Source organism: Ochotona princeps, chromosome 2 (assembly GCF_030435755.1).
Source record: "Ochotona princeps isolate mOchPri1 chromosome 2, mOchPri1.hap1, whole genome shotgun sequence".
Lineage (NCBI taxonomy): Eukaryota > Metazoa > Chordata > Mammalia > Lagomorpha > Ochotonidae > Ochotona > Ochotona princeps.
Window position 1 is genome coordinate 165,305,686 of NC_080833.1, and position 21,841 is coordinate 165,327,526.

Here is a 21,841-nt window from a genome sequence, read left to right on the forward strand (position 1 = left end):
GGTGGTTTCCCTGCTGCCCAGGAGGTGGAGTTTAAGCAGGCTCTGGAGTAGGGGAGACCCAAACCTCCCATCTCTCTGTAACTGATGATATAACATTGGGAAATTACTTACCTTCTCAGAACCCATGGCTTATTTTTCCAAAACTGAGTACTTAATCACGTGTATCTCTTCCACCGCTTGACATAACAAGGTTAGGAACACCCAAATCATACTTTGCTTATGTTATTTTTATTGCTGACCTTGGTACCCCCTATTTCCCAGTCTTGCCCGTAGGAGGGTGCACGTGTGGGACTTGTGTGTGCATCTATTTAGTTCTCACTGGGGGTGCCGGGCCCTGCCAACAGGAATCGGTCAGTAGCCCCTGGTTTACTAATAGGATCTGCTCAACGTTTTAATTGACCGCCTGCCATGCCGTCGTTACCGTGCCAGACCCTATTAGGGTACAGAGAGACGGAGATCTTCCAGCAACTGACATTGGAGAAACGATTCCTGGGTCCAGAGGCGGGAAAAGGGATTGGGGTGGGGGTAGGGGATCGCGGGGCCTGGGTTCGCTTGCACTGGATACCCAGTGGAAGGTGCCATTACTTGCAGAGAGCTAGATGTTCCTTAAAAAGTCTTGGGCAGATGACAGAATTCCCAGATCGGGAAAAAGATCAACGAGAAACTGTGCGGACCACTTGAGGGTTTTTCAATGCAAGCTGCGTTCTCCCTGCCTTCTTCTTAAGAAGGCTATTCGGCAGGATGCTGTAACCCTCGCAGGGCAACTGCAGCAGCCGCAGAGTTGCGGTTTATCTCTGAAGCCGACTTGGGTGACGACGACTTATTTGGACGGCAGTCGGTGAAGCCTCGTAAAGTCTCCGAAGCCGCCGTTTCCAGACTTCAGAGTTCATCCTTGTCAAATCCCCAGCTCGTCTTCTCCGCCCGCCCCGGTGTGAAAGGCGCAGCCAAAAGGCCCAATTAGCTTCCCAGGGAAGCAGGGTTGGGGGTGGCGGGGTCTCTGCGGATAGACTGGCTCCTCCCCGCGTCCTGCCAAACTCCAGCTTCGCCACACCAAAGATGGCCGCCTCGCGACTCTTCTCCCCCACCTCGTCTAAGCTCGCGCGCAACTTCTGGCCACACCCAACATGGTCCCCGTCGAAGGTTGCATTCCTGCGGCGCGGTCTCGGGCCCGTTCTCGCGAGATGTGCCTGGCCGCGACTGCTCCCGCCCTGCCTCGCGCCGCCGCCACCGCCGCTGCTGCCGGCGCCGCTCCTCCTCCGTGTCAGTTGTTGGGCCGTAATGGCGACTGGGCCGCCGCTCCCCGAGTGACTCCCGGGCGGGGGAGCGGGGCCGGACCTGCGCCAGAGGGGAAGCCGCAGAGAGCCGCGGCTCAGGAGGGGGCCTGCTGTCGGGGGAAGGGAGGCAGCCGGCCGCCTCTGCCTCCTTCCCTGCTGACCGGCGGATCCCGGGCAGCCGGTGCGCGGCGGGCACTCGGGGCGTCCCCAGGCCGGGCAGCCCTGGGGCCGGTCGGGGCGGCGTCGCGGCACCCTCCGCCAGGCCCCGCGGGATGCACCGTGGGGACCGAGGGCGGAGGCGACACTCTCAGGTGAGCCTCGGGAGGAGCTGGCGGCGTTCGCTCCGTCTCGGCTCCTCTGTCCGCGCTCCCGGGTCCCCGGGGGGCGGCCAGGAGAGGCGCGGCGCGGGGAGCCCCTGCTGCGTGCCCACACCCCGCCTGGGCCCCGGGGTTTGCAGGGGAGCCTCGTCCCTCTGACAGCGGGGTTTCAGGTGCCTGACCCCTTGCCTGACAGTGAGTGTGTGTGTGTCCCCTCCCTCCTGCGCCTCTCACCTTTGGTCTCCGGACAAGTGTCCCTTCTCCGTGGGGAGACCGGGCCGATTTGGGGACATTCCTGGGGACTGGCCCCGGTGGCAGGGATGACCAGTTTTGGTTCCTTATTCTCAAGTGTGTAGGGAGAACTTTGAGGGGCTGCAGTTCAGCAAGCCACTACCTGTGTGTACACAAGTGACTTCGGGGGGCGGGGGCGATGGAACAAGCTTTGCGCTTGGGAACTTGTCAGGATTCCTCCCCCGCCCCTCGTGGAAACGCAGCCCCCCGCGCTGAGCAGTGTTTAGGTGCTGTCACAGAGGTGGGTGGGAATGCGCCTGGATTGAAACGTTTCAGACAGGAAGTTGCACGGCTGGACAGATTGCATTGGGCTTTCTTGTCCTAATGTATGCTTCATCTGGGGGTTGGGGGGGCGGCGAGAAACAGGTTGTCCGGAAAAGCGATTGGTATCCACGCACGCCCCCTGATTGTTTTGATGCTGAGCTTTGTTTTGAGTTTGGAGAAGTCGTTGAAGTTGCCATGTTAACCACACCTCCTGCCCTGTATTTTTGAAGGTTTTAAAGGAGGCGTTATCTTAGGCAGACTTAATGACAACCTGAGTATTGTGGAAACCATGATAAGATGCTAAGTGCTGCTCTTCATTTTTAAAATGCACTAAAATACTGTATTCCAGCCAGGTATGGCACTACTGATAAGATAGGGCTGTGGCTTTGGCGGATTGGTTGGTAGACCTGTACTGGAAGGTAGTTCTTGTATGCTATGTTGATATTCAACGTAATTAAGACCTGTCATTGCGTTCGGTTTATCATACTCATCAGGAAATAAAGGTTCTGCTATATGCATGGTATGTGTGGATGTATATTTCTGTACATGTGTGTCTCACTCGGGGTGGTTAGTGATGCGGAGTTAAACGTGTTGAGTTTGTGAGGTGTGTCAGTGTGTAGTGTTATGTAATGCTAATGCTTGAACAGCCTTCTGCGGGGTCCTCAGTTTATGAATCATGAAGTTTTGAATTCTTTGCTGCTGCTAAATGTCCCTGCTTTTGCCCACTTTGTAGCACTTGTACCTTATCCTGAGCATAACAAGTGACGAAGTTCCTGTATGATAGCCATTCTTGAGTGGAAAGAGACGAGCGCAGTCTGGAATGACTGCCATGCCTTTTTGGTGTGTTCCCCTTACTGTGTTTCGTCTTCCCAGATGGGCAGACATCTTGATGTTGCAGTTGTGGAAGCCAACAGCCAAGTTCATCTATGTGTGAATGATGCTTTTATTTCTTCAGACAACCTATAATTGGTTTTATCTTAAATTTGATGTTAATATATTCTTCAGGCATTATTTATTATTTTCAAATATAAAACATTATATTTTTGTTCCTTTGTACATACCACTTGCTCTGTGTCAATGATTGTCATTTCTTTAAAAACAATGTTTTTATAACAAAAATTATTGGCAAGTCATGAAATTGTCATAATGGGTCACTGTGCTTCTATATGTGCTTTATACCTGAACAGATTGTTAAGAAGTTGCATTCAATTTATTGTCTTCCATTTTGTTTGGCTACTCAGTTCTGTCATTTTTGATTCTTCAAATCATTTGCTCTCCCGATTATATTCAAGCCACATAACCAGCAGCACCACCGTGAAGTAACTTGTTGGTACTGAGGCTTTTAGGAGCTGTCCTCAGTTGTCAGTGTACAGTGTGGGGCAAGTTGGGGAACAATTTACCGACTTCCATGTTAGTGTCACAGACAGAAAAATTGAGAGATGACAGTTTTACTTTTTAAAAAAGGTTTATTTTATTTTTATTGGAAAGGCAGACATATAGAGAGGAAGATCATCCGTTCGATGATTCACTCCCCAAGTGAGCCGCTACGTCCGGTGCTGCGCCGGTCCAAAGCCAGGAGCCAAGAACTTCCTCCAGGTCTCCCACACAGGTGCAGAGTCCCAAGGCCTTGGGCCATCCTGACTGCTTTCCCAGGCCACCAGCAGGGAGCTGGATGGGAAGTGGGGCTGGTGGGATTAGAACCGGTGCCCATATGGGATCCCGGCGCATTCAAGGCGAGGACTTTTAGCTGCTAGGCCATCACGCCGGGCCCGACAGGTTTATTTTTGTAGTGATGTTTTTGCTAGTTGTTACTATAAATGTATTTTTTAAGATTTATTCATTTTTTATTACAGCCAGATATACAGAGAGGAGGAGAGACAGAAAGGAAGATCCTCCGTCCGATGATTCACTCCCCAAGTGAGCCGCAACGGGCCGGTGCGCGCCGATCCGATGCCAGGAACCTGGAACCTCTTCTGGGTCTCCCATGCGGGTGCAGTGTCCCAAAGCATTGGGCCGTCCTCAATGGCCTTACCAGGTCACAAGCAGGGAGCTGGATGGGAAGTGGAGCTGCCGGGATTAGAACCGGTGCCCATATGGGATCCCGGGGCATTCAAGGAGAGGACTTTAGCCGCTAGGCCCTATAAATGTATTTTTTTTAAAAGATTTTATTTTTATTGCAAAGTCAGATATATAGAGAGGAGACAGAGAGGAAGATCTTCTGTCCGATGATTCCCTCCCCAAGTGAGCCGCAATGCCGATCCGAAGCCGGGAACCTGGAACCTCTTCCGGGTCTCCCACACGGGTGCAGGGTCCCAAGGCTTTGGGCCGTCCTCGACTGCTTTCCCAGGCCACAAGCAGGGAGCTGGATGGGAAGTGGAGCTGCCGGGATTAGAACCGGCGCCCATATGGGATCCCGGGGTGTTCAAGGCGAGGACTTTAGCCACTAGGCCACGCTGCTGGGCCCTATAAATGTAATTTTATATCTACTTGGGTATTTTGGGTTATTCTGTGCCTTTTTCCATGATAGCTGAGATCCTTTATCTTTCATGTAGTAAGATAGTCCATGGGTTACAGTTGAACAAATTGACTAAAGAGTTGCCCCAGGATAATATTTTAGAAACAAGAGAAAACTTTGTTGCTAATTCTTTGGCACATCTCAACTCTTCTTTGAAACATGCTCTAGAGAGGTATGTTTAAATTTGCTGGGAAGGGGAAAGTGTTGGGCTCAGAGCCAGCTTGGGTGGACCTTGAGCGCTCTGCTGGCTAGTTTAATGACTTGCACAGGTGCACTGGTCAGAGTTGGGGTAATTTAAAGAAAATTGAAACTTGAAGACCCTAACTTGCTGTGGTAGAGCTGTAATTGCAGGTTTGTAGTAAGTGTAAGTCACTTCTGAAGCACGGCAGTGGGAGTTTTAAGTCCTAAAGGTCAGTTCCACTTGTTATGCAGGCTCACGCAGGGGACGTGTCTCCGCCAAGGCTGGTTTTAGGGCTGGAGGACCCAGACTGCAGCAGCTGAGTCTTTGAGAGAGTAATTGGGATCTCCCTGGCAGCCTCTTCTGTATCAGTCTTAATAAAAACTTACAGTGAACCTCAGTGCATGAACCAGAAATATTTGTGATTGTAAAACGAATCTCTACCCCCTCCAGACATTGAGGTATAGATTGCTATAGGTGGCAGAAACTTCTGATGTGATTTGACATTTCTTACCAAAGTCTTAAGTATTCTTACTTTCTTTAAGGTTTATTTATTTATTTGAAAGTCAGGGTTACACAGAGGGGAATAGACAGAGAGATCTTCCATCCACAGATTCACTCCCCAAATGGCTGCAGTGGCCCAGAACTGGAAGCCAGGCATCTGGGATCTTTTTCCGAATCTCCCATGTAGTTGTAGAAGCCCAAGTGCTTGGGCCATCCTCTGCTGCTTTTCCAGGCACGTTAGCAGGGAGCTGAGTTGGAAGTGGAGTAGCTGGATTTTGAACTGGTGCCCATATGGGATGTAGACAGTATAGGCAGTGGCTTAGCTCACTGTGTCACAACACCTGTCACAGGATGTGTATTCTTTAATGGCATAATTTTTAGGAGTTTATCTTATGTGAATTTTAACATAGCATGAGAATAAATGTGTAACTAATTATTCCTCTAAAAATTGATGTTTGAGACATTTTCATTATGTTATTGGCAGATTTGCTTATGTAATTCTTTTTTAAAAAAATTTATTTTTATTGCGAAGTGAGATATACGAAGAGGAGTAGAGACAGAGAGGAAGATCTTGAATCCGATGATTCACTCCAAGCGGCTGCAATGGCTGGAGCTGTGCCAATCAGAAACCAGGAACCTCCTCCAGGTCTCCCACGTGGGTGCAGGGTTCCAAGGCTTTGGGCCGTCCTCCACTGCTTTTCCAGGCCACAGGCAGGGAGCTGGATGGGAAGCGGGGCTACCAGGATTAGAACTGGCACACATGTGGGATCCTGGTGTGCAAGGCGAGGAATTTAACCACTAGGCCATTATGCTGGGCCCTGCTTATGTAATTCTAAAATGACCAGTCTTTGTATGAGGCAGTTATTACTAGCTTCAGGATGCGTGTTGACTCTTGGAAAAGCAGTGTTGTGTATACTTCACTATGTGGACCATGTCAGATTCTGTGGGTTCAAGTCCTCCTCATTGTGCCACTTGTTAGCTGAGACTATCAACAAGTGACTTAAATTGATCTGTAATGTGAATGTATGAAAAAAACCAAAGTGCCAGAATCGTTCTCATCTTTCAGGCCTATTGTAAGAATTAAATGAATTGGGCCCTGCATGAAGCCTTTCCCTACAAGTGCAGGTGTGCCGGTGGCCTGCTTCCCATCTCGCTCACGCCTGTGGCCTGGGAAAGCAGCGGAGGATGGCCTGGAAGAAGCTCCTAGCTCCTGACTTGGGATCAGCTCAGGAGCCACATTTATTTATTTGAAAGGAAAATAAAAAGATCTTCTGTCTACCAGTTCGCTTTCTCCAAATGCTTGTACCAGCCAGCCCTGGGCCAGCTGGAGTCAAGGGCCTGGGACTTTTTCTGGGCCTCCCACATGGGTGGCAGGGATCCAAGTACTTGTGCATGGTAACAGGAAAGTTGAGCAGAAGCAGAGGTGGGGAATTTAACGTAGGAGTTCCAACATGGTAAATGCTGTGCCCGGTACTTGCTCTGAATTGATTTTGGACGGAGCCAGTGTCGTGGACCAGTGGCTTTTGGTAGCATCCAATATTGTAATAGTGGTTAAGTCTTGGCTGCTCAACTTCCAATGCAGCTTTTTGCTGATGTGCCTGCGACATAACCCAGAACCCATGTGGGCTGCTGGTGTCACAGTGCAGGCTTTACTAGCCGAGCCGTAGGCCAGCCCCTAAGTGAATCCTTGTAAAAATGTGGTTTTGACTATGTTTTTTCAAGATTTGCAAATTTAATTAACAGAATATTACATAATTAAGTCCCTTTTTAAAAATTGGATGAAAGTTTGAAATTAGTCTATGAAAGTTCCGAATGTGTTTTTCTAATAGATTTATGAATAATTTTTATTTATTCTTTTTAGGATTTGTTTTTATTGGAAAGGCAGATACATAGAAAGAAGGAGAGACAAAAAAAGATCTTCCATCCGCTGGTTCACACCTCAAGTGGCCTCAGGGCCAAAGCTGAGTCGATCTGAAGCCAGAAGCTTCTTACAGCTGTTCCGTGTGGGTGCAGGGTCCCAAGGCTTTGGGCCGTCCTCCACTGTGTTCCCAGGCCACCAGCAGGGAGTTGGAGGGAAGTGGAGCAGCCGGGACACGATTGGGCGCCTGTTTGGGATCTTGGCACATGCAAGGTGAGGATTTAGCCACTGAGCCGTTGTGCTGGTCCCCGAAGTTTTATTTCTTACAAACAAACCCATAGACTATATCGGTGTTTTATTTTTAAGAGTTCATACTTTTTTTTTTTTTTAGTTTTTGTATTTATTAAAATTGTGGGAAGAAAGATTGCTCATCCTCTGATTCCCTGGTGCTCACAGTGCTGGAAATGGGCCAACTGAAAGGCAAGGGCCAGGGCTGGCATGGTGGCTCAGCTGGCTAATCCTCCACCTTGTAGCACTGGCAGCTCCCTGCTTAGGGAAGGCAGCAGAGGATGGCTCAGATCCCTGCGGGAGACCTTCTAATCATTCGGCTGTTTGCATCATTTGGAGAGTGATTCAGTGGGGGGAAGCTGACTTTCTGAGTTTCTCCTTTCCCCTGTAGAGCTCCCTTGAAAGAAAAACAGAAAAGCCAAGAGCCAAGACCTCTGTGTCTCCCATGTGGGTGACAGGGACCCCCCCCCATTCTGGAATCGCATCACCTGCTGCCTCACCAAGTGCGCATTAGCAGGAAGGTGAGGTGCACCTTGGAGGCGACGCTCCAGCCATTTGGATCTGAAGCCTCGCTGCTGCCCCAAGTGCCTGCCCAGACCACTCTTCCTCCCTCCTCCCTTTCTGCTTCCTTCTTTTTTAAGATATTTTAATTAATTTATTTTTAAAATTTTAGATTTTAAAAGATTTATTTATTTTATTGCGAAGTCAGATATGTATGGAGAGGAGGAGAGACAGAGAGAAAGATCTTCCATCCGATGATTCACTCCTCAGGTGAGCTGCAGTGGCCGGTGCTGCGCCGATCTGGAGCCAGAAGCCCGGATCCTCCTCTGGGTCTCTCGTGGGTGCAGGGTCCCAAGGTCCTTGACTGCTCTCCCAGGCCACAAGCCGGGAGCTGGATGGGAAGTGGAGCAGCCAGGACATGAACTTGTGCCTGTCTAGGGTCTGGCACTTGTAAGGATTTAGCCATTGAACCAGTGTCCTGTGCCCACAAATAAATCTTTTAAAGAAAAAACAGAAGCCAGAAGTGAAGCTTTGGCGTGGGATGGGGAGGGAAGTATTTGACATAGTGTTTAGGCTGCCAAGTTGCTTGTGTGCTGTGTGGTACTGCCTGGATTACATTCTAGAACTGGCTTCCTGCTCCAGTTTCCTGCTGGTGCAGACCCTGTGAGACAGTGGGGTCGCTCAAGTAGTTGGGTCGTTTATGGGTTCATGGGAGCCCTCAGCAAGCTGGATCAGAGGTGAAGTAGCCCTGTGAATGTGGTTTGTAGCCTGTGGCTGTTCAACCTCTGCTCCAGCTCCCTGCTAATATGCCTGGGAAAGCAGCAGAAGCTAGTCCAAGTGTTTGGACCCCTGCACACAATGTGGGAAGACCTACAGCGGCTTGACCATTATGACTTTTGAGGAGGAAGACCTCTCCCTCCATCCCTCCTAACTCTGCTTTTAAATAAACTAATCTTAGAAAGTAATATATTGACACCACTTTTCATGGTTGAGTTATTGAGGACTGAAGCTTTTGTTCATGTGAGACATATCTGTTGATATAAATTGTATTCAAACATTTTAATGTACTTGTGTAACAGTATGCATTTGATATTAAGAATGATATTTTAAAATGAAAATAAGTATCTTCTAAAACAAGAACCACTTAATTCAAGGAATATCATTGCTTGACGTTTTATACTTTTTTTTTTTTTTGGTCTGAGTAGAATACATCTAGAATGTGTGTTTGCTATTGCATTCAGTCTGTTGTGGTATCATGTCATATGGCTTTGGGCAAGCTCCATATGTACTTATAAGAAAGAGTAAGAAGACAAGTACTGTTTTATTGTGGAATTAGTTTTGACTTCAGAGAAACTCCCTGAAAGTTCTGAAAAGGCCTCCCAGATTGAGAGCTGGTAGTGTAGACGGTATGCATGCATTCAGGGTAGATGACGACCTTACAGATCACGTCCTCATCTCTTCTTGTAGATGTTTCTATTTCACGCAGCTGGTTGACTGAGCTAAGGAATCTCTCATGTTTGTTTGTTGTTGTTGTTGTTGTTTTTTTCCGAGTAATCACGAATTGACTTTTGGCGCTGTTGGGCTTGATGTGCAGGTTACACTACCAGAGGGAAGGACTGAGCTGGAGTCTTGGTCATCATTGTTACACGAAGCCTTGGGGAGGGATGAGGTCACCCGGAGAGAGAGAATTCAGTGTAAGAAAGGAGAAAAAGCCCCTCATCAAAACCTTCTGAACTTTCAGATTTGAAGGCTGGTTAAAGAAGGAGTTAACTAATAAAGGAGACCAAGAGGGAGGTTTTGGAAAGTACGAAAATCAGTGAGTGTGTAGAAACCAGGGGAAAATACTGTTACAAGGGACCGATTGAAGTTTTTGTTACATGTCCATTTCCTCAATTGAACAATTTCCTTGAAGATAAAATTCTTGGGAAAGGGATGTATGGGTTATTAGTGTTGTAGATACTACTCATCAACCAACTTATTAGTCTGTCCAAGTTGAACTTGATTGTACCACTTGCTCTGACTCATGGACTGTGCATAATGTGGTCCATCTCTCCTTGATTTCCAACATTTTGATATTAACTATTTTTCTTTCGTAAGATTTATTTATTTTTATTGGCAAGGCAGATTTGCAGAGACAAGGCAAGACAGAGTGACATCTTCCATCTGCTGGTTCACTTCCCAGTGACTGCAATGGCTAGAGCTGAGCCGACCGGAAGCCAGGAGCTTCTTCCAGACCTCCCACATGAATGCAGGGTCCCAAGACTGGACCATCTTCACTTCTTTCCCAGGCTGCAAGCAGGATTTGGATGGGCAGTGGAGCAGCCAGAATGCACGTGGACGCCCCTATGGCATCCTGGCGCTGGCAGGTGGAGAATTAGCCAATTTAGTCATCCCACCATCCTCCAATTTATTTTTAAATAAAACTCAAGCATTTTATTGGAAGGCAGCAATAGAGATATCGTTAGATCTGTGTGTTCCTCAGCTGCCTGCAGCAGCACAGTCTGAAACCAGCTGGAACCAGGAACCACAAATTTAGCCTGATGTACCACATGTATGTCAGGGATCCAGGTACTGGAGCCAACGTCTAGGGTGCGTGTTAGCAGGAAGCTGTCCGAGAAGCGGAGCCCTGACTCCAAGCCGGCGTTCAGGTGTGGGATGCAGGTGTCCCAGTGGGATCTCCTGACCCACAGCTTTTGCTTCGTGTCACTGTTGACAACGTGCATACCCAACATGTGGAGTACTGTTGGAACAGTTGTGTAATCGTGCAGGGTCGTGGCGGGCATTCCTTGTGATATGTTGGGCTCAAGTTTGGTTGAATTTATTGTGGTATAATTGATCTGGAAATCCTTCAGTTCTGTTTCACTGCTGATATCAGAAAAATGTCTTGTTAGCTAATGTTTCTTTTACTGTGTATTTTGAAATAGTATTGTGTTAAGTAATGTATTTTCAATAATAGGATATTCCCAAAAGTTTATGCAAAATGAATTTATTAAGTATTTTGATGCAGAATGCTTTTGGAGTCCATGTGTAAGTGATATCGTGCAAAAGTTAAAGTAAAATGTAATTGTGAAAAGCGGTATGAGTTTCACATAAAAAAAAGGTTTCTTTATTTTTATTTGAAATGTAGATTACAGGGAGAGGAAAGACCAGAGGTATTGTCCATCTGCTGGCTCACTTCCCAAAGGGCTGTAGTAGTTGCAGCTGGCCCAATACAAAGCCAGGAGCCTGGAGTTTCTTCTAGGTCTCCCAGATGGGTGCAGGGGCACAAGGACTTGGACCATCTGCTGCTTAACAGGGAGCTGGATTGGAAGTGGAGCAGCTGGGTCTTGAACTGGCACCTAATATGGAATGTTGGAGGCTTAACTTAGTACACCATAGCACTGATCCTCAAAATTACGTTATTGAAATGATGTATGTATTTGTTTAAAAGTCAGCATTACAGAGGGAGGAAGGGAGGGAGGGAAAGAGGGAGGGAGGGAGGGAAGGAGGGAGTGAGAGAGAGACAGACAGACAGACAAAGGAAGAAAGAAGTCTTCCATTCACTGGTTCTCTCCCTAGATGGCTGCAACAGCCAGAGTTGTGCAGGGCAGAGCCAGGAGGCAGAACTTTCCTATTTTCCTACATGGATACAGGAGCCCAATCAGTTGGACCATCTTTTGCTTTCTTTCTAGGCTTTTAGCAGGGAGATACATCAGAAATGGAGTAGCCAGGATGCAAACCATTGCCTGTATGAGTTGACAGCATCTCAGGCAGTGGCTTTACCCACTGTACTACAACATCAGTCTTCTTTGTGGGGAAGGGATTAGCACCCAATTAACCTTAAATTCCGTTTTCCATGAACTTTTGGAACTACTTTAATGTTTTCTTTTACTGTTATGCCATGTACAGTCTTTGAATGGATCTAAAAGACATATTGTTCTGTTGATCCATTTTGAGAAGTCAGTGGGAAGTATGCTGCCAAGCAGTCAGGTGGCGATCCTCAGTTCGTTAGATTTGAAGCTGCAGAGGTCTTTGCTGGCTTAGTGAGCTGTTTGGTGGAGGAATGGGGTTGGCAATCACATTGGGGTTGCTTGAGAATACCTAAATGTAGCCCAAGGATTTTTACCTTTTTTCAGGCATACTGAAGAAAAAGCCTAGTGGAGGAGGGAGATGGGTTGGCAAAACTTATTTTTTAAAGAAAGTTTAATTAAGCATAAGTGCTGTTACGAAGACTTCTTGGAGGAGGAGACTGAAGCCACACATGGGAGGAGTACAACTGATAGTAAAGTTTCTTTTTTTTTTTCCAATTTTTTATTCTATTTTTGACAATCTACATAGTTAATTAGGGCATAAGGGTTCAAGGGCTACAGGAAAGTGGGTAAGACTATCATTTCCACACATTTTTTTGGTGTGTGTGTGTATCTGGGCTAAAGGGGGAGGTAAAGGGAGAAGCCCCACCCAGTCTCCCACCCACCCCAGGTTCCCGATGTGGGGCATGCTCCGAGGGTCTTGCTCAAGTGGTTTTGATAGCTCAACAGTTATGAATTGCTGCCTATCTTGCCATTCCAAGCACGGTGAGGTCATTGAAGAATCCACTGGTTGACATAGTCCACTTTAGAGTCTCCGTTTGCCCTGTTTTGATAGTGAAGTTTCTTGAGGGAAAGTGGGTTAGGGGATCTGGGAACATTCCTGTGGTTTATTTTGTGTTTTTTCCCTTTTATTTGAGTCCTGAGCCTGAATGATATGACCAAAAGGTAAATGGTAGGTGCAATTTTTAGTTTCTTGCATGCTGTTACTTCTTTTCTGTGCCTCTGTTAGAATGTGTTTTGGTGATGTTTGTAATGTGGACTCCTTATTGACATTAGGCCCTATTTGCTCTTCAGCAGTTAGACTAATTTTTTTCGTAAGATGTATTTCTTTTTGTTGGAGAGGCAGATAAACAGAAAGAAGGAAATACAGAAAGATCTTCTGTGTGCTAATTCACTCTCCAAGTGGCCACAACGAGTGGAGCTGAACTGATTCAAAGCCAGGAGCCAAGAGCCAAGAATTTCCTCCAGGTCCCTTGTGTGCGTGTAGGGTCTGTCCTTGACTGCTTTCCTGGGCTGCAAGCAGGGAGCTGGATGGGAAGTGGAACAACTGGGACACAAACTGGCTCCCATATGGGATCCTGGCATGTGCAAGGCGAGGATTTAACCTCTAGGCTGTGGCACCAAGCCCCAGCAGTTAGACTTTCAACGTTGCACTCTTGCTTGATTTGTTGGGTGCTTCTGTTATTTATTTATTTATCTGGCTTCTTTTTCTGTCATTTAAAAATTTTAGTGAAATTGTATTTTCATTTACTATTGGCATCCTTAACTAGCTTTTGGAAGTTAATCATTAGTTTGAGCTTTTGTTTATATTGTACATGATGTAAAATAAAATCTTGTGAAATAGTTTTACTCTTCATAATGTTTAACTTCTGTCTGAACAAGGCACTTTTGTTCATATATGTCTTGACTTTGACATTCAACAACTTGTTTACAAGGTGCCAGTTCATGTCATTGTAGAACAGATACTGGAATAATGCCCTTTGTTACATAAATGAAGTATAAAGATATTAAATTTTTTTTTAAAGATTTATTCATTTTATTACAGCCAGATATACAGAGAGGAGGAGAGACAGAGAGGAAGATCTTCCCTCCGATGATTCACTCCCCAAGTGAGCCGCAACGGGCCGATGCGCGCTGATCCGAAGCCGGGAACCTGGAACCTCTTCCGGGTCTCCCACGCGGGCGCAGTGTCCCAACGCATTTGGGCCGTCCTCGACTGCTTTACCAGACCACAAGCAGGGAGCTGGATGGGAAGTGGAGCTGCCGGGATTAGAACCGGCGCCCGTATGGGATCCTGGGGCTTTCAAGGCGAGGACTTTAGCCGCTAGGCCACGTCGCCGGGCCCAAAGATATTAAATTTTAAGAAGGCTGCAGTATATAATAAGGAGACAAAGTGTAGTGAAGTAATACAATGGTTTGGTAATGATGCTAACGCTTATAAGGAAGGGAGCTTCTAATTTCAAAGGAATTTGCTATCAAGTGTTCTGGAGCATTGGAAGACAAATACTTTCATGTGGTTGGACAGGATGAGTTCCACCTGATGCTGCTCTTTATGGAATCAGTATTTTTGGAAACTTCGACTTCAAAGGGTAGCAGTTCTTTAGAGCTATAGTTCTCAAATCTGGCTGTATTTTGGAATCCCTGTAGACCTTTAGATATACAGGGTTTGTAGAGTTCTTCTCAGATCTGCTGATTGAGTCTCTTGAAAAAAGAGCCTGAGTATTCTAGAGCCACTTAGAGCTGCTTGGAGGGACGCACTGTGAGACTGTTGAAACTCACTCAGTGCTTGGAAAGTATGTGGGAGTTATTTGGGAGACAGTTGTCTTTACAAAAGAGTCTTAAAGCTGGCTGTGGAAATGCAGTTGAAGTGTAATTTTAAAGCACCATCATTACTTATTTTTGAAACTCTATGCACTTACTTTAAAGGCAGAGTTAAGAGAGCGACCTTCCAGCCTTGTTTCATTCCCTGGATGGCCATGAGGGCTGGAGTTGGGCTGGTCTGAAGGCGGAATCCAGGTGTTGCTTCTGGGTCTCCATGTGGGTGCAGGGTCCCAGACACTTGGGTCTTTCTGTGCTGCTTTCCCAAGCACATTCACAGGCAGCTGGATCAGAAGTGGAGCCGAACCAGTGCCCATTTGGGTTGTCTGCTAATGCCACAATGCTGACCTAAAAGTACTAACTTTAACACATTTGGACCTGGTGCAATAGCCTAGTGGATAAATCCTTACCTTGCATGTACCACAGTCCCATATAGGTGCTGGTTCATGTCCTGGCTGCTCCGCTTCCTATCCAGCTTCCTGCTTGAGATCTGGGAAAGCATTAAAGGCCGGCCCAAAGCTTTGGCACCCTGCACCCATGTGGGAGACCTGGAAGAAGCTTCTGGCTCCTGGCTTTGGACCGGCTCAGTTTTGGGTGTTATGGCCACTTGCAGAGTGAATCAGCAGACAGATATTTCTGGCTTTCCTTCTTTCTGTGTAACTGCCTTTCCAATATAAAAATGAATAAATCTTTTTAAAAAGTATTTTAAATATGAAGAATGTTTCTATCCCCTAGTGGGTCATAGCTGCCTCTGATGAACCTGTGGTCCAGGCCTGGGTGCTGGGCAGGCTGGGCAGGGTAGCTCCATATTTTTTTTTCATTTTTTATTATATTTGTAACGATCTTTACATAGTTAATTAGGGTAAAAAGGTTCAAGGGCTACTGGAAAGTGCGTGAGACTGTTATTTCCAGTTTTCCTTCATGTCTGAGGTAAAGAGGGATATTAAGGGAGAAGCCCCACTCAGTCTCCCACCCCAGGTTCCTGATGTGGGGCATGCTCCGAGGGTCTTGCTTAAGTGGTTTTTGATAGTTCAACAGTTCTGAATTGCTGCCAGTCTCGCCATTCCAAGCACGGTGAGGTCGTTGAAGAATCCACTGGTTGACATAGTCCATCTTGGAGTCTCCATTTGCCTAGTTTTTCACTGCCAACATATGGCTGAGGTGATTGACTGACTTGTTCTGTCCTCTGTCTTTTTATGGTTAGGATTCTGAGTCCGGCAGTTTGATTGGGGAGATCCCCAAAGAGACTTCATCTGAGGTGTTCCCAGACCAGATTCTTGTATGTTCTAGCAAGTACAGGGCGTGGCACAGTCCATCACCCCAATTGGCTGGTGGTTGCAATTGCTGGGTCGGTTCTGTTTCTAGCCCTGTCTTCCCTTTGAACGAATGGGTGTTGCAGTCCAGCCTGGTTCTGCCCAGCACACACTCGGCCCTCTCATAAACCAGTGGGAGCTGCAGCCTAGTTGGAGCGACCCACAATAACCCCCACCAGGCCTGCCCCCTACCCTGGTTTGCCAGTATGTGCAGCAGACTAGTCCAGTCTGTTCCACATCCCATGTAGCTCTCATACATGTCAATGGGCATTGAAGTCTAGTTCTATCTAACCAGCTCCACTAGCCCACACAGATGTTGTTGTTGGGTGCCTTTCTGCCTAGCCACCCCAGCCCCTGTCCTGGTTTTCATGCCCTCCAGTGGGAGTGGTAACCCAAGAGGGAGGAGCCCAATATTTCCCTTCTAGGCCACTCCCACTGTCCCGGATCATGCACTCTCCAGGTAGTTCTGTGGTTTAACCTGACAGAATTAGCCCCCAGTGCCAGCTTCTGCCAGCTGATGCCACGGCTAAGCCCAAACAACCCTCACCCACTCTAATTTTTGTTTGCACCAGTAGGAACAATCAGCCCAGCCTGGCTTTTCCCTGATCTAGGCCACATGAGGCGCACAGGTGTTACAGCCCTTCCCGATCTGGTCTGCCTCCATCCCAGCTCATGCTCTCCAGTGGGAGTGGTTGTCCAGCTGGGGAGCACCCCTATATTCCCCCGTCTGGCTCCGCCCCCTCCCTTCCTGGTTCTCATGTGTGCTGTTGGGCGCTGCGGTTGCATCCGGTACAGGTAACCTCACCTTGGCATTCCATAATGTGCACTGTTTTTTTGTCGTGACTGAACCTGGCTCTACCCACACTCTGTTCTGGTGCTTGGATTCACCAGTGGATGATGTGAACTGATTGAGCCTGGTCTGCCCCTGACCCATGTGGGTAGCTCCGTCTTTTTCTTTTGACAAGTGTTTGAGTTGGCTTGGAAGAGGGTGGACTGGGTGAGGCCGAGCAAGCCATAACCTCTGGCAAGCGCAGAAGCCAGGATGGAGTGCAGGTCATGCCAGGTTAGGCTGTCCCATGAGCCAGGGATGAGAGCAAACTGAGCAGGGCCAGGTTGTAGCACCTGCCAGTGAGAGTTAGGACTTGCGCGGGGGCGGAGGGGGGGGGCGGTTGGCTGAGACAGGCCAGGCCAGACTGTAGCATCTGAAGGTAAAGGCCAAGATGGGGTAGGGAGCCCTATGCCAGTCTGGTTCAGAGCAACCACTGGTACATGCAGGATCAGTGGCTGGGATCAGGCCTGGAAGCTAAGGGGATGCCCTGGCTGGATTGTGCTTCCCACTGGTGAGCATGAGAGCTGGAGTAGGAGCTGCAGTCTGGTGTGGACATTGCTGCAGTGTCCCTTGGTACAAATGTGGACTGGATCTGGGGTGTGACAAACTGGGCCAGACTACAGCATCCACTGGTGCTTGTAAGAACCAGGGTGGGTGTAGGATAGGCTGAGCCATGTGTGAGGTGTGTCTGGGTGTGGGCCAGGCTTGGCTGGGCTGTAGCACTCAACACTAAAAACTGGAATGGTTGAGGGCCAGTCAGGAAAGACCACTATTCCTGCTAGGACAGGAGGTGGACTAAGTAGGGCTGGCCCGTGGACCCACCATTGGCCATAACGCCCAGAGCTGAGCCGATCAAAAGCCAGGAGTCAGAAGTTTCTTCCAGGTCTCCCATGCGGGTGTGGCGTCCCAAGGCTTTGGGCTGTCCTCTGTTGCTTTATCTGCTCTATTTGGCATTGGGAGAGGTTTTGATGAAGGAGTTTGGGGAACTCCTCTGTCGGAACACAGTCTCTGCAGCTGAGCATAAGAACCACAATAGGGAGCAGCCCAGACCAGGCCAGGTTACGGTACCATGGGCTTATTTGGCTCAGTCTGGGGCAAGCCAGGCTGGGCCAGTTCTTATTGTCCGCTGGCAAATCTGAGAGCCAGAAGAGTGTGTGGGTCATGCCAGGTAAGGCCGCAATATGAGCCAGTTCACATTAGGGCCAGGACTGGTGCCAGTTGGGCTGGCTAGGCCGTAGTCCCCACCAGATTGGGCTGGAACTGGGGTGTGGGGGGCAGGGCCAAGTTACAGCACTCACTAGCAGGTGCTGAGGTGAGAACGGCCTTACCAGACTGGGCAGAAGTGCCCAACCAGCACACATGAAACCCGGGGGGTGTGACGAACCTCATAGGGGGGCTTCAGGGAGCTTCCCTGCTGGACTACCACTCCCACTGGTGAGCGTGAGAGCTTGGACTGGGGACAGACCAGGTCAGGCAGGGATACAGCACCTGTTGACCTGCATGTAAGCTAGATCGGGGGTAAGCCAGGCTGGGCAGATTATACCTACTGATACATGCATAAGCAGAGTGGGTGAGGTGAGGGTTGGTTGGGTTTTGCCACAGCATCAGCTATCAGATGCTGTCACCGAGGCCAATTCTGTCAAGCTAAACTGCAGTACCTCCTGGAGAGAGCATGACCCAGGAGTGGGAGTGGGCCCAGTAGGGAAACAGTGGTCACTTCTTCTTGGGTTGCCACTCCCGCTGGTGAGCATGAGAAGCAGGACTGGAACAGGCATGGTTAGACAGAGAATGGCACCTGCTGGCACATGTGTAGACTGGATAGTGGGGCTGGTTGGATTAAATTAGGGTTTTTTTTGTTTAAGATTTATTTATTTTTATTACAAAGTCAGATACACAGAGAGGAAGATCTTCTGTCCGATGATTCACTCCCCAAGTGACCACAACGGCCGGTGTGTGCCGATCCGAAGCCGGGAACCAGGAACCTCTTCTGGGTCTCCCACCTGCATGCAGGATCGCAAGGCTTTGGGCCGTCCTCAACTGCTTTCCCAGGCCACAAGCAGGGAGCTAGATGGGAAGTGGAGCTGCTGGGATCAGAACCGGCGCCCATATGGGATCCCGGGGTGTTCAAGGCGAGGACTTTAGCCGCTAGGCCACGCCGCCAGGCCCAGATTACATTAGGTTTTAATGACCATTGACACATATGAGAGCTACGTGGGATGTGGGACAGACTGGACTAGTCTGCTGTACATACTGGCAAGCATGGGAACCGGGGCAGGGGCGGGCCTGGTGGGTTTTATTGTGGGTGACTCTGACTAGGCTGCAGCTCCCACTGGTTTGCATGGGGCCCGAGTGTGTGGTGGAAAGAATTGGACTTGACTACAACACCCATTAGTTTGTATAAAAAACAGGGCTGGAGACAGCTGACCCAGCAGTTGCAACTAACAGGGTGCGCATAGGCCAGTTTGGGCAATGGATTGTACTGGAGCCTGTACTGGCAGGCACACAGAAGAATCAGGTCTGGGATCACTTCAGATGAAGTTTCTTTGGGGATCCCTTCAGCTGAACTGCTGGACTCAGAACCCAACTATGGAGAGATTGCAGGTTCCCTGGTCTGACCATGGAGTCCATGTTGTCAAAGCTGAGCCGCCTCAGTGGCTCAGATGGAGCAGTGGACAGCATATCCAGGTGCACATGGAGGGTATGACAGTATATTGGAGCCAGCAGAGGACACATGGCACCATAGCAGAGGACAGAGGATAGAACAGAACAATCAAGTAACCCATCCAAGAGTTGACAGTGAAAATCTGAGCAAATGGGGACGCTAAGGTGGACTATGTTAGCCAGTGGATTCTGGAGAGATTTCATTGCTCTTGGAGTGGCAAGATCGGCAGTGATTCCGAACTGTTGAACTACCACAACCTCATGAGCAGAACCCTTAGAGCATGTGATGGTTGGGAGGCTGGTGGGGCTTCTCCGTTTGTCTTGCTCTTCCCCCAGATACAGGAAGGAAAAGAGAGAGTGAAAGCAGTGGTCTCACCCACTCTCCTGCCCTTGGCCCTTTGCACCCTAATGAAACATGTAACAGTTATCAAAAATAAAATTTCTACAATTAAAGAATGTCAAGAATGTTTCCCATGTGTGCATATTTGCCTTGGATTAAACGGTTAGCAGAAATGGTGACTTTGTAACTGAAGGTGCATATTGATATACTGGCAACCTAAGATGAAGATTTTATGCATTATATTTATCCATATTTATTTATTTTTCTTATTGGGAAGACAAGATTTATGGCAAATGGAGAGGCAGAAAGATCTTCCATCTGCTGGTTCCCTCCCTAAGTGGCCACAATGGCCAGGACTGATCAGATCTGATCTGAAGCCAAAAGACAAGAGCTTCCGGCTCTCCCACATGGGCTTTGGGTCTCTGCTACTCTCCATGGCACAAGTAGGGCACTTAAGTGGGAGACAAAACAGCAGGACATTAGTCGGCTGGTGCTTCAAAGAGGAGGATTAGCCAGTTGAGCCAGTGCGCTGCCCCTTGCATTATCTTTCATACCAGTTTGCAGCATGTGTCCTAACATTTTTTTTTAAAGATTTATTCATTTTATTACAGCCAGATATACACAGAGGAGGAGAGACAGAGAGGAAGATCTTCCGTCCGATGATTCACTCCCCAAGTGAGCCGCAACGGGCCGGTGTGCACCGATCCGAAGCCGGGAACCTGGAACCTCTTTCCGGGTCTCCCACGCGGGTGCAGTGTCCCAATGCATTGGGCCGTCCTCGACTGCTTTCCCGGGCCACAAGCAGGGAGCTGGATGGGAAGTGGAGCTGCCGGGGTTAGAACCGGCGCCCATATGGGATCCCGGGGCTTTCAAGACGAGGACTTTAGCCGCTAGGCCACGCCGCCGGGCCCTGTCCTAACATTTTTTAAAAAGAAACTTAAGCACACTGTGTTTCAATAAATGTATATTCATGTATTTAAAATTCCCCGTGGTAGAGGCGGTTTTGAGTTTTGGGAAAAATATTATGTGAAGGTGTAGGTTTATTCATAGAGTTACTACCATTTTTTAGATAGTGAAATGTGAACAATGGAAAATCAGACTTATTGTTGTGCTTCTTAACAGTCATAAACTTGGGCAATGTACATTTGAATAGTGTATTTTTAAAATACAGAAAGTAAGGAAGGGCAGAGGAAGTCTGATAAGAGATTATTGTGGAAAGCAAAATAAATGGGGAAAATGTTAGAAGGAAATTGGTTAGTGCGAAAAAAGCAACTAATATTTGAAGATAGTGTGACAGATTTTGTTTTTCTAGGGTATGGATATAAATATTTCTGTAATTTTAAATAAATTGTCTGAAATCGGACTGCAGTAGTAGGTGGAAAAACCAGAAATGATGTCAGGGAAAAAATACTATTATAAATATTTTCTCCCCTTACTTCTACATGTGGGGTTTTAGGAGGAGTAACAGTATACCTTTTAGGGAATATATTCTGCTTCCTGATTGTATTAATCCAGTCATATCTTGGACATGGGGAAGTTGCATCTTGGAATCTTTGTCACTCTATTTCAGTGTAGGTTCAGGTCTGTTCAGAGGAGGCTCTCAAAGACATCACTGTACTTTGAGAATAGGGACCTTGATTGATTGCATAGATGTCGAGTTCTCAACAAAAGCAGGTGAGTTTGCCTAGTTCTAGCTTGTTATTGAGCAAAGAATCTTTTTGGCTCTGGTTATTGTGTTTTTTTTTTTTTTTAAAGTAACACTGTCTCTTTGCTTTTGTTTTTAAAATATAGTCATTCTGAAAGAGAAAGAGAGAGAGAGAGAGAGAGAGAGAGAGAGAGAGAGAGAGGAGGGAGAGGCAGAGGAGGGAGAGAGGAAGAGATCTTGCATCTACTGATTCCATCCCCAGCTGATCCAGCAGCCAGCCAGTGATGGGCTGCGCTGACCAGGAACTTCATCTGGGTCCCCTATGTGGGTGCAGGGACCCAAACACTTGAGCTGTCCTCTGCTGCCTTTTCTATGCCATTAGCAGGAAGCTGGATCAAAAGCAGAACTGGCATGAACTGGCTTCCCTATGGAATGCCAGTGTCAGAGAGGCAGTTTTACCCACTAGACTGGCTCCCAAACACTGAGGTTTCCTGTGACGTTGAAGCCATGAGCCTGGTAGTGATCCTTGCTTTGAGTGGATAGCTGGTATAAATGTCTCCCGTTTCTGAATAGGCTCTTCTGCTCAGTGACTCTGCAGTGAATCTAAATTGTTCCAGTTTACTGATTGCCTTGTTTGTGTCAAAAAGTGAATAAACGAGTCTTCATGGTTTGTGCGC

General features: G+C 47.8%; 1 protein-coding gene across 1 annotated transcript in view; it reads left to right on the plus strand.

Annotated features, from left to right (window-relative positions):
* Positions 1-719: 719 nt before the first annotated feature.
* Positions 720-21,841, plus strand: part of CEP350 (centrosomal protein 350) — a 142,691-nt gene continuing 121,569 nt past the window's right edge. The window contains exon 1 of the mRNA XM_058660740.1: positions 720-1,585. The gene's annotated coding sequence lies outside the window, so the exon portion shown is untranslated. The remainder of the gene's footprint in view (positions 1,586-21,841) is intronic.